The sequence below is a fragment of the Spinacia oleracea genome, chromosome 5, assembly GCF_020520425.1.
Source record: "Spinacia oleracea cultivar Varoflay chromosome 5, BTI_SOV_V1, whole genome shotgun sequence".
Lineage (NCBI taxonomy): Eukaryota > Viridiplantae > Streptophyta > Magnoliopsida > Caryophyllales > Amaranthaceae > Spinacia > Spinacia oleracea.
Genome location: NC_079491.1, coordinates 121,586,259 through 121,597,970, shown reverse-complemented (window position 1 = coordinate 121,597,970; position 11,712 = coordinate 121,586,259).

The following is an 11,712-nucleotide window of genomic DNA, read 5'->3' as shown; positions in this document are numbered from 1 at the left end:
AGCCGCATGCGACATGGGCAGCAGCAGGTACGCTGCGTGCCTCGTGCGCGCTGGGCGAGGAAGGGGCAGGCGGCATTGCTTGCGGGGCTGCGACGAAGCAAGGCGCGAGCCATGCGACGTCCAGCACACACACGACGCACAACACGCACGCAGGGGTAGCATAGTTGCGGGGACGTGATGCGTGCGCGCGGGGCTGGGGGTGTGCGAGCCTTGCTCGTGCGCTCTTGGGCCTCACGCAAGGCATGGGGCTGGGCGCAAGCCTAGCCCGACTACGTAATCGGACTTTTTTCGTTGAAAATTGTTTATTTCGTTGGGCTTCGTATATTTGCATTAATTTGGGCTAACGGGATATTTAATTTTAATATTTTATTTACTTGGGCCGGGCCGCGAGTTTTAATTTAACATTTCATAATCAATTATCCGGAATAATTATTGGTTTGAGTGGGAGCCACTAAATGAAATTAAAATGAAATAATTATTTTAATTATTTTCGTAGGTCGCATTATTTTAATTAAATTCAATTTTAATTAGAATAAAGTCTAAGGATTAATAATTTGGAAATTGATTAATCTTTTAGGACGCGTTTATGTGAACGTGAATTTTAATTAATTCACGTAAATACTTGCATATTAATATGGGCCATTCGTTTTAGCATACGAATGGATGAATGCATAGAATATATATATTTTATGTAATGCAGGTACTCCAAGTGACTAGTATGGCCAATTTAGGATAGTTAAATACGGTATGCGTACCGTTCTATCTTTGAATGTAAAGTTTTAAATATGGTTTGCCTACCATGGAAATTTTGATGTAATTTATTATTTTCAAGTATTTCTAAGTTTAGAACTTTAAGTTAGCATTTGAACGAAGATTCAAGACGATGCCAAGCTAACAAGGAGGTGATGAAGATTGGATGCTTCAAGACAAGATGTTTTGGGCCATACTAGATCACCATTTATTTATGCACTTCTATATATATATTATGCATGAATGTATGAATGTATGTATGCTTTGCATGAACAGGTTGTTTCCTATGAATCGATTAGTTTTAAGTTCACTAAATAATCGAACCAACATCGAAACAACTAGGTCCAAGTAATATTGAGTTTAAAAATTGCCTTCCAAATCAACACTTATAAAAATCTAGGGATCTAAGATAGTAGGTTTACGCTAAAGCGAGGTGCTATTTTAGTTGACTTAGGTGGTAAGGCGTCCTAAAGGAGCACGTTGATTGTGGTTACAACTCAAACAACAAATGGCATTAAGTTGTGGCAATGTGATAAATTATGGCATTAATTTATTAACCAAGAGTAATTTGGAGATTACTAGCAATAGGTTTTGCTTACCTAAAATCTTAAACTACTTAAGACATGCTAAAGCTGCTTAATGATTTAGGACTTTTGGGGTCTTGGAATGGTTTCATTCATTTTGAACCATGTTTTTGCCTTTTGCATGAATGAAATGTTTTAATAGCTTTAATGATTGTATGTTTTGCTTTTATTTCAAAGTTATTGAATTGTATGAATGGTTATTTATTGCAAATTCTTTTCGATTGTAGTAATCAAAATGGCCGCAAACAATAACACCTTCAATCTGCGTTCAATTCTCGACAAGGAGAAGTTGAATGGCAACAATTTCCTCGACTGGAAAAGGAACTTACAAATAGTTCTTATGCATGAGGAAAAAGAATATGTCCTTGAGGAAGAGTTATCGGAAGAGGCTGGGCCGGAGGTAAATCAAGCTGCCCTTAATCGTTGGATTCAGGCCAACAGGGATGTCAAATGTGTGATGCTTGCATCCATGAGTCCTGAACTTCAGAAAACGTTCATTAACTCGGATGCTTACCAAATCATCTCGCAGTTGAAGAACATGTTTCAGGACCAAGCCAGAATCGAATGATTCGAGACTCAGAGGTTGATCCTTGAGACTAAGCTCAAGAAAGGAGAACCAGTGAGCCCACATGTTCTTAAAATGATTGGACTCTTTGAGAACATGAGAGCTCTAGATTCTGACGTCTCAAATGAAATGGCTATTGACATCATTCTCCATTCGCTTCATAATGGCTATGATCAGTTCAAGTTGAATTACAAGATGAACAGCATGGAGAAATCTCTTACTGAGCTTCACGGTATGCTGAAAACCGCTGAAAAGACGCTCAAGCAAGAGAACAAGCACGATATGCTTATGGTGCGTAAGGGTAAGAACTTCAAGAAATCAGGCAAGAATAAGGGCAAGAAGGGTAAGGGCAAGGCTTCGCCCTCATCCAAGTCCAACGGCGCCAGTTCTGGCAAACAGAAAAGGGCGACTCGTTCTCCTGCCGACTCTAAATGCTTCTACTGCAAGAAGAAGGGGCATTGGAAGAGGGATTGCTTGAAGAAGAAGGAAGATGAGAAGAACGGGAACGTTGCTTCTACTTCAGGTATATATGTTATACATTGTAATCTTGCTAATTCTACTTCTTGGGTATTAGATACTGGTTGTGGCTCACACTTATGTTCCAATTCGCAGGGACTAAGGAGAAGTAGAAAGCTTGATAAAGGCGAGATGGATCTACGCGTGGGAAATGGAGCACGGATTTTGCATTAGCCGTAGGATCTTATTTTATTTCTTTGCACTGTTACTATGTTCCTAGTATCACCAGAAACATTATTTCCGTTTCAAGTTTGGATTCTAAAGGTTTTAGTTTTCAATTTAAAGACAATAGTTGTTCTTTTTCTTTGAATGGAATGTTTTATGGTTCAGCACAACAAGAAAACGGTCTTTATGTGCTAGATACGAGCAAACACATTTATAACATAAATACCAAAAAGGCTAAAACTGGTGATTCGGATCTCACATTTCTGTGGCATTGTCGATTAGGCCATATAAACATAAAGCGCATGGAATTACTTCAACGGAAAGGAATTCTAGAATCATTCGACTTAGAGAAGATTGATCAATGCGAATCTTGTTTACTTGGCAAAATGACAAAGCAACCTTTCTCAAAGGTGGGAGAAAGAGCAAGCGAACTACTAGGGCTAATACATACGGACGTATGTGGGCCTATCAGTACGAAAGATAGAGGTGAGTTCAGTTATTTCATAACGTTTACGGACGACTTCAGTAGATATGGCTATATTTACTTAATGAAGCACAAGTCTGAATCGTTTGAGAAATTCAGAGAATTTCAAAATGAAGTAGAGAATCAACATGGCAAGAAAATCAAAGCTCTAAGATCGGATCGAGGAGGTGAATATCTTAGCCACGATTTTGATGACCATCTAAAAGAATGCGGTATTCTTTCTGAATTGACTGCTCCGGGGACACCTCAATGGAATGGAGTGTCGGAACGGAGAAACAGGACCTTACTCGATATGGTCAGGTCAATGATGGGTCAGGCCGACCTTCCTTTACAGTTCTGGGGACATGCGTTGCAAACTGCAACACTCACACTGAATCGTGCTCCGTCAAAAGCTGTTGAAAAGACTCCATACGAATTATGGACTGGGAAACTTCCAAAGTTGTCTTTTCTGAAGATTTGGGGTTGCGAAGCATATGTCAAGAGATTAATTTCGGACAAGCTACAACCTAAATCGGACAAATGTTTCTTCGTTGGGTATCCAAAAGAAACTATGGGGTATTATTTCTACAACAAGTCAGACAACAAGGTTTTCGTTGCTCGTGACGGTGTCTTTTTGGAAAGAAATCATATTTCCAAATTGACAAGTGGGAGAATAATAGACCTCGAAGAGATTCGAGACGAACAACGAACTCAGAACTCTTTAGAAGCAGTTCAGGTTGATGAACCTCCAAGATCTTTAGAAGAGCCAGTGGGAGTAGTTCATCAAAACGTTGTTGCCCCTCGTAGGTCAAATAGAACTATTTTTCAGCCGGACAGATGGACAGGTGTCCTCTTGACTGAAAACTTAGACGTTCTCATATTGGATAATGATGAACCTATGACTTACAAGCAAGCTATGACGAGCCCAAGCTCCACTAAATGGTTAGAGGCCATGCGATCTGAAATAGACTCCATGTCTGAAAATCAAGTCTGGGATTTGGTTGATTTGCCGGATGGGTTCACACCTATCGGATGCAAACGGGTCTTCAAGTTGAAGAAAGACAAAGATGGAATTGTATACATATACAAGGCTAGATTGGTAGCAAAAGGTTACAGGAAAGTTCACGGCGTGAACTACGATGAAACCTTTTCTCCGATCGCGATGCTTAAGTCTATTCGGATAATCCTTGCGATTGCCGCTTTTCATGACTATGAAATATGGCAAATGGATGTCAAAACTGCCTTCTTGAACGGTGTTCTTGAAGAGACTGTGTTTATGACACAGCCGGAGGGTTTTGTCGATCAAAAGAACCAAGGAAAGGTATGCAAGCTTAAGAAGTCCATCTACGGACTAAAGTAGGCATCAAGGAGTTGGAATAAACGATTTGATGAAGCAGTCAATAAGTTTGGCTTCATCAAGAATCAGGACGAATCTTGTGTATACAAGAAGGTCAGTGGGAGTAAAATTGCATTCCTAGTCTTGTATGTTGACGACATACTGCTTATTGGGAACGACATTCCTATGTTGGAGTCTGTAAAGACTTGGCTCGGGAAGTGTTTCTCAATGAAGGACTTAGGAGAGGCACAGTACATATTGGGCATCAAGATCTATAGGGATAGATCTAAGAGGATGATTGGACTAAGCCAAAGCACTTACATTGACAAAGTGCTAGCTAGGTTCAATATGATGGAAGCCAAGAGAGGCCATCTACCCATGTCACATGGCATATATCTAAGCAAGAATCAGTGTCCCAAAACATCTGATGAGCGTAGAAAGATGAGTGGAATTCCATACGCTTCGGCTATTGGATCCATCATGTATGTTATGATTTGTACAAGGCCGGATGTTTCGTTCGCACTCAGTGCAACGAGCAGGTACCAATCAGAACCAGGTGAGGCGCATTGGAATGCTGCCAAGAACATCCTAAAGTACATGAAAATGACCAAGGATCAGTTTCTGGTATATGGTGGTACAGATGAGTTGATTGTTAAGGGCTATACGGACGCAAGCTTTCAAACCGACAGAGATGATTTCAGATCACAGTCTGGGTTTGTGTTCTGCCTCAACGGCGGAGCAGTAAGCTGGAAAAGTGCTAAGCAAAGCACTATTGGTGATTCTACAACTGAAGCCGAGTACATTGCTGCCTCAGAAGCAGCAAAGGAAGCTGTTTGGATTCGGAAGTTCATCGAAGAACTTGGTGTTGTCCCCTCCATTAAAGGACCAGTGGCTTTGTATTGCGACAATAACGGAGCCATTGCCCAGGCAAAGGAGCCTAGGATCCACTAGAAGTCCAAGCACGTACTGCGGCGATTTCATACACTTCGAGAGATCGTTGAAAGAAAGGAAATCGAGATTTGCAAGGTTGGAACTGACGACAACGTCGCGGATCCATTGACTAAACCGTTGCCACAAGTGAAACACAACGCACATGTAGCAACCATGGGAATCAAGCATGTTGGAGAATGGCTTTGATTTTCTAAGTATTGTTTTAGAACATCTGTTAGATCTATGTTTAAAACAATTGGTTTAACCATTTCATATTTATGAAATTTATTTATTTCATATTCATTTAATTGTGGTTTAGAATTAAATGATAAGTCCATGTGATTCAAATCATTCAAATGGGATGTCAAGATGGATTCTTTGACAAAGAAACACCCATAAGTGAACTTGAATATTGAAGTCACAAAGGATCCCTAATCCAGGTCATTGAAAGGTGGACGACCACTGACTAATGAAGATTAGATTGCAAGTAGATTACTTAGTTCTGTTTCTTGAACTAGAGTGACTGGATGTCAGAATCTTTTGCATAGATACTTATTGGATCTTGTATCGGATTGACCATGAGAACACTTTAAGAGATTAGATTCATGTCATAGGTAGTTCTCATTAATGGTGATTAGAAATTGTTCCTCAGAACATGAGCGAATATGTCTGCTCATTTGAGAATTAGTTCGCTTTGATACTAGCTAAACGTCGCACCGTAAAAGGAGGCTATAAAAGCAGTTATTAGGCGTACTATGAATCAAAGTGAGTGTTCATAGATTGCAAGAATGGATTGTCCTCCTATCTTTGATAGGATATGTTGTTGTTGTGTAACAAGGCCTCTCGGAGAGTTAGATACTGTAAAATGCATGGCCGTGCTCAGAATGGTTAGGCTTAACCTTCTGCAAACGTTTGACAGTTGAACTCTGTAATCCGAGAAACACTTCTGGACCTAATAAGGATGGCTTGGATCTTACCTTATGTTCAGTAAGTAACACTAAGTGACAAAGGAATGTGGATGCACACTTGTCTGAATGACAAGTGGGAGATTGAAGGAAATATGTCCTTCACCCAAGGTGCATTAAGTCTAATACCAAGGTTCAGATTAATTGCGAACAATTAATTCAGTGAGATCAAGTGATCGGAACAGCTAGCTGGAGCAATGCTTCCGATCAGTGAGTTCTAATGGATATTGAACTCACAACTTACTCTTAACTGAACCTACAAGGTCACACCAATGACACGTAACAGATCACAGGATTAAATGAATCGGAAATTCATTTAATAGCTTTTCGGGAATTAGTTGGAAACGTATTATACGATACGACCTTTGTCAGAATCGTATATCGTATCGCGAATATTCGTATGCTGGGCGACACGAATAAATCGTATCGTACGACGGTGATTTGTCGTATACGAAACGATAAATAATATATCGGAAATATATTAAATCGCGAATACGAAGGGCATCGGAGTTGCCGGCCCGTCAAGCCAAGCACGTAAGCGTGCAAGGCCCAACGAGCTAGCAAGCTCGCGAGCAAGGCCAGCCCATTGGGCGCAAGCACGCGCAGCACGCAATAACGCAAGCATCGCAGCGACGAGCGAGCAGGCCCACGGCCCAGCTGCTCGGCGCGCGCGCTGTGGGCTTCGGCCTGCAGTGTGTCGCTGGGCGCGGGGCTGTGCCGTCTGTGGCTTGCGTGATGTGGCCTGTCAAGGCCTTTGGTTCTTGTCCGGTTACATCATTAATACAATAGGCATATTGTATTTTCCAACAACACATAATTCTTATTACTCAAACCCTTGAGACACAGAGAACCCTAATTCTCTCTGTGCCTCCAGAGTGAGTTCTTCCCAAAAGCAAAGTATCTTGATCGATTGTCTAAGCTACGATAATCAAGACGGATCTGAACGTGTCGGTGAACCAAGTAGAGGAACGACAAGTGGAGTTCTTTGTTCGTGAACAGTTGACATATTATTGTGGAAAACACGCTTCGAATGTAAGTGTGCTTAATCTGTGCTTTATACATGCTTCCTGGCTTTGGGGATTGTCCCGCACATGTTATTATGTTTAATTATATTCCCCTACAACTTGAACTTGAAGGGTTTGAAACTTGAAATATTGAACTTGAAATGTTGAACTTTGAAATATTGAACTTGAACTTGAAATATTGAACTTGAGCTTGAAATATTGAACTTGAACTTGAAACTTTGAACTTAAGAGTCTTGAATCTCAAAGATCGGACCTTTTAATGTTGAAAAGGCTTAATCTTTGATGTGCTCTTACTTTGAAATAATCCTAGTTTAGGGGAGTGATTATGAACAGCCCTAAACATTATTGGATCTTGAAACTTGAACTTGAAATTTGAAAAGTGGAGTCTTGAATCTCAAAGACTAAACCTTTATACATTAGAAAGGTATCATCTTTGATTACTCCATATTTTGAAGATGATTCTAGTTCAAGGAAGTGATTACAAACAACCATGAACATCATTGACTCTTGAAAGTTTGCATTTTGTGTCACATAAAGTTTCGATTTTGAAAGAAATATATGATTGTTGTAAGTGACATTTTTAGGATTAAAAATGCCACCTTACTAATCATTTTTGAAAGAGAAAAAATCAAAGAAACATGATTGATTATGGTGGGATTCAGAATTACCTATTTAGGTTTAGGCAAGAATTCCTTTTAGAGCTCCCAATTGCTTAGAACTTGAAATATTGCATGAGATTTTGAAGGTTTTTTGGATTTTGATTTGAGTGGCATTTTTTGTATTACAACGTTGTGTTTTGATTTTTCCTCCCCATAATGCTCAGAATTAGGGGTTTTTATAGAAGGATTTGCTGCTAAACGCCAGCCAACGCCAGCGCAGCACACAGCTGGCAGCGCCCAGCACTGGTGACGTGGCGCAGAAGCCGCCAAAACAAGGACGCGGGCTCCGTCCTTGCTTTGTCTTGTATTGGTGTACCTTTGTACTATTTTTACGAAGATGGCACGTAGTGATTGCTTGGGGATTAAGGCTTGGTTTGCGTCTAAAAACAAGTAGTTTTGGGTTTTTGAATTTCGGTTTTACAGGATGAGGCCCGGCCTGCTCGGTTTTGTGGGTCGGCGCCAGAATTTGGATTGCTTAATGTCATTTCGACTTGAAAAGGCCTGGTAAAACCAATCGGATAGTCCATTGGGTGAGATTGTACTTGGATTTTGAAATTGATTTTTGGAAATTTTATTTTGTACCGAGTTCCGGAATGGGAACGGCCTCGGGGATTGGATTTTGGCTCTTGGATTTTGGACATGTTTTTAGAAAATGGGATTTCCCACAGAGTTGCTCCAACCGCCTAATAAGGATAATGGTATCGTGAACATCCCAGTGGGGAGACACGAATTAGGTGTCTACAGAAGCCCCCACTTTGACTGAGCGTTCGGTTAGGAAAGCGCAAGTCAAAGTACTTCGAAAGGGACGGAGAATGATCAAGATGTTCTGCAATCAAGACCATTCTTTGAACGCCGGTACCTGCACAAAACAGGTGTTAGAAAAAAGATAGAGTCTACCTCCGTTCGGTTATGACGAATCTGACTTGTACTTGTACTGCACTTCCGTCTTTGGTTTAGGACGGAGCTTGGCATCGAAAATTTTGAATCTCAAATTTTTTGAATCTTGAATTTTGAATTTTGAATACTAGGAATTGATCCGTTGGGGATGTGCTTCACTGGGGATAAGAGCTTTTTATTGGCTCTTAAGATTTTGAAATTTCGGCTGACTTTCCTGGAGCTTGGGTCCGTTGGGAGTCGAACGCCTGAGTCGTTGTATTTTTTGGACTTTGTATTCTTGAAATGCTCATCTGTTTGTGCTTGGAGATACGGGTATATACCCGTATTTTCGGAGGATAGCATGATTTGACATTTGATGCCTGGTGCAGAAAACTGTAGCAGCAAATGACGTGCAATCAGCACGGGAGACCGTGCGCTGAAGATTCCTGCGCATGCAGCAGGCAACGCTGGGCGCTGAGCTCCGCGTTCGGCGCGGGTTTGTGCTACTAAAAGCCCCCTAGCCGTGCCATTTGAAGAACACTCTCTTGCATTCTCTTGCTTCGTTCTCTCTCAAAGGTCGAATAATCTCTCCCCTTGGTCTTGTTCTTGCCTTGTCCATGTAAGTATTTCATGGTTTTGCTTATGAAATAATCTCTAGGATTGCATGTTGCTTTAATTTTTCTTGTACTTGGAATGATACTTGTATGATACTAGGCTTCTTGAATCTTGTAGAAAATTGTTTGATAGCCACTTGAACTTGAACTGTTGGAACTTGTAGATTTGAATTTTTGAATTTTGAAAATTTTATTGAACTTGTATACTTGCTTCGGCATAGATAGCCTAGGAGTTGGTATAGAACTCGTATTCCTGCTTCGGCATGGATAGCCTAGGCGTTGGTGTAGAACTTGTATTCATGCTTCGGCATGGATAGCCTAGGCGTTGGTGTAGAACTTATATTCCTACTTCGGCATGGATAGCCTAGGCGTTGGTGTAAAGAGCCGTGGCGGAGTCTGTAATGCCACTGGGGATTTTTTGAATTTTGACTTTTGTACAAGCTAGTAAAGGATAGCCCCCAGTTTAGAATACTGATATTTCGTATTTTGCATGATTTAGTATGCCTCGTCACACTCGGAGAAAGCTTCCGAGTGTTCGGTGGTTCGAGCTGCTGAGGAGGATGCCTCGGATGATGAAGCAGCCGCGACAAACGTACCGGAGGGGGGCATGGTTCCCTAGAGAGTACCCACCTTCGTTGGCACTGGCTGGAGTCCTTGTAATCTAGTGTTTCGACCGGAGTTTCATTTATCTCAGCGGCCTCGCGCTGGTTTGGTGAGTCTTGTACTGTGCTTTGTCTTTTGAACTTGTATTGGTTTTGAACTGACCGGCTCATCCATAAGCTGACGGAGATCCGTTGCGCGCTTTTTGGTCCCTAGAGGACCTTCATGATGTTTTTCCCGCCGTCTGTGCTGACGAGGAGGCCATGGAGATCTGGTTACAGACGGGCCTGGTCGATTTCTGGCATGCCATGGGAGATACTCGGAGGAGAACGGGGATCAAACCCCGGTTACAGGCTTTGCTGGAGCGGTGGTGGGATACCACCAACACCTTTCACATGTCATGGGGGGACATCACTATCACCCCTCTTGAGTTTTCTATGATCACGGGTCTTCCCTTCTCTGAGAGGAACGTGACTTTTGATTCGGAGCTGACATGGCGCTCGACTGTCACCAGGGACTTGCTCGGCCCTGTTGTTGACTTGGCGGATGATGATACCCACGCTTCTGTGACGGTGATCATGGCTGCGATCCGTAGCGTGGATGTATCTGCGGAGCAGAGGGTTCGGCTCTTCCTCTTGGCTCTGATGAGTAGAGTGATGGCCCCGAGCAGGAACAGTCGGGTGCATATTGGCTTATTGACAGCTTTGCAGGATTTGAGGGTCGTTTCGAGCTACAACTGGGGTGGACTGGCATATAGCCACCTTTTGTATGAGATGAAGCGGGCCTCCCGGACTGCGCCGGAGAACGAGCCTAATATTGCTGCCTTGTGGAATGTGTTGGAGGTATTTGAAACTCCTTGTACTTTGTATCTTGTGCTTGTATGTTTGTCTCTTGAATTTCACTGATGCTTTATTTGCTTTTTGAAATATTTGGATATAGGAGCACTTCCCGACTTTGGCGCCGGTTCGTATTAGGGATGCGGCTTACCCGTATGCTACCTCTTGGATAGGAGCGGTGCGCAGGAGGGTGCCTCTGGCGGCCTCCCGCAGAGCTTTGCGAGTATTACCCATTGATGAGGTAAACTCTTTTGTATTGTTTTGCCCTTTTGTATTTGTACTTGTATAGTTGCCTGAGTTATCTGCTCTGTAGGTGATTTGGCGTCCTTTTGCTGGTGCGCCTATACCTGTTCCGTCTACTCGTGCCCTCTTCTTGTCTGGACGGCGAGTCTTGCTCCCGGGGGTGTATCGCCACATGTGGTATTTGGTGTAGCGAGTGTCCCTTCAGCACAGCACGGGGGACATGCTTGTCCCCAAGGACCCACCGGAGTCCATGTTGGCGCCAGATGAAGAGCTTGCCTAGCTCTATTTGAATGCGAGGGTCGATGTTGTTTGTCTCCCCCTGGAGTAACTTTGTAGATAGGAGGGGTCGCTATGAGGACTTCTTGAAGAGGCTTGCTCCACCAGTATGCTTCGTACTGCCGGTGAGCTTTTGAATTTTGTATCTTGTATTCTTGAATTCTTGTATTCTTGTATTCTTGAATCATTGTATGAATGTTTGTAGGAGGAGGAGGTCGACCCCGAGTACATTCCCTATGCTGATAGGGTCATCCGCTATGAGAATATGGATGGGCAGCAGGTGGAGGTTACCGTCCCTGTAGCTTCTCC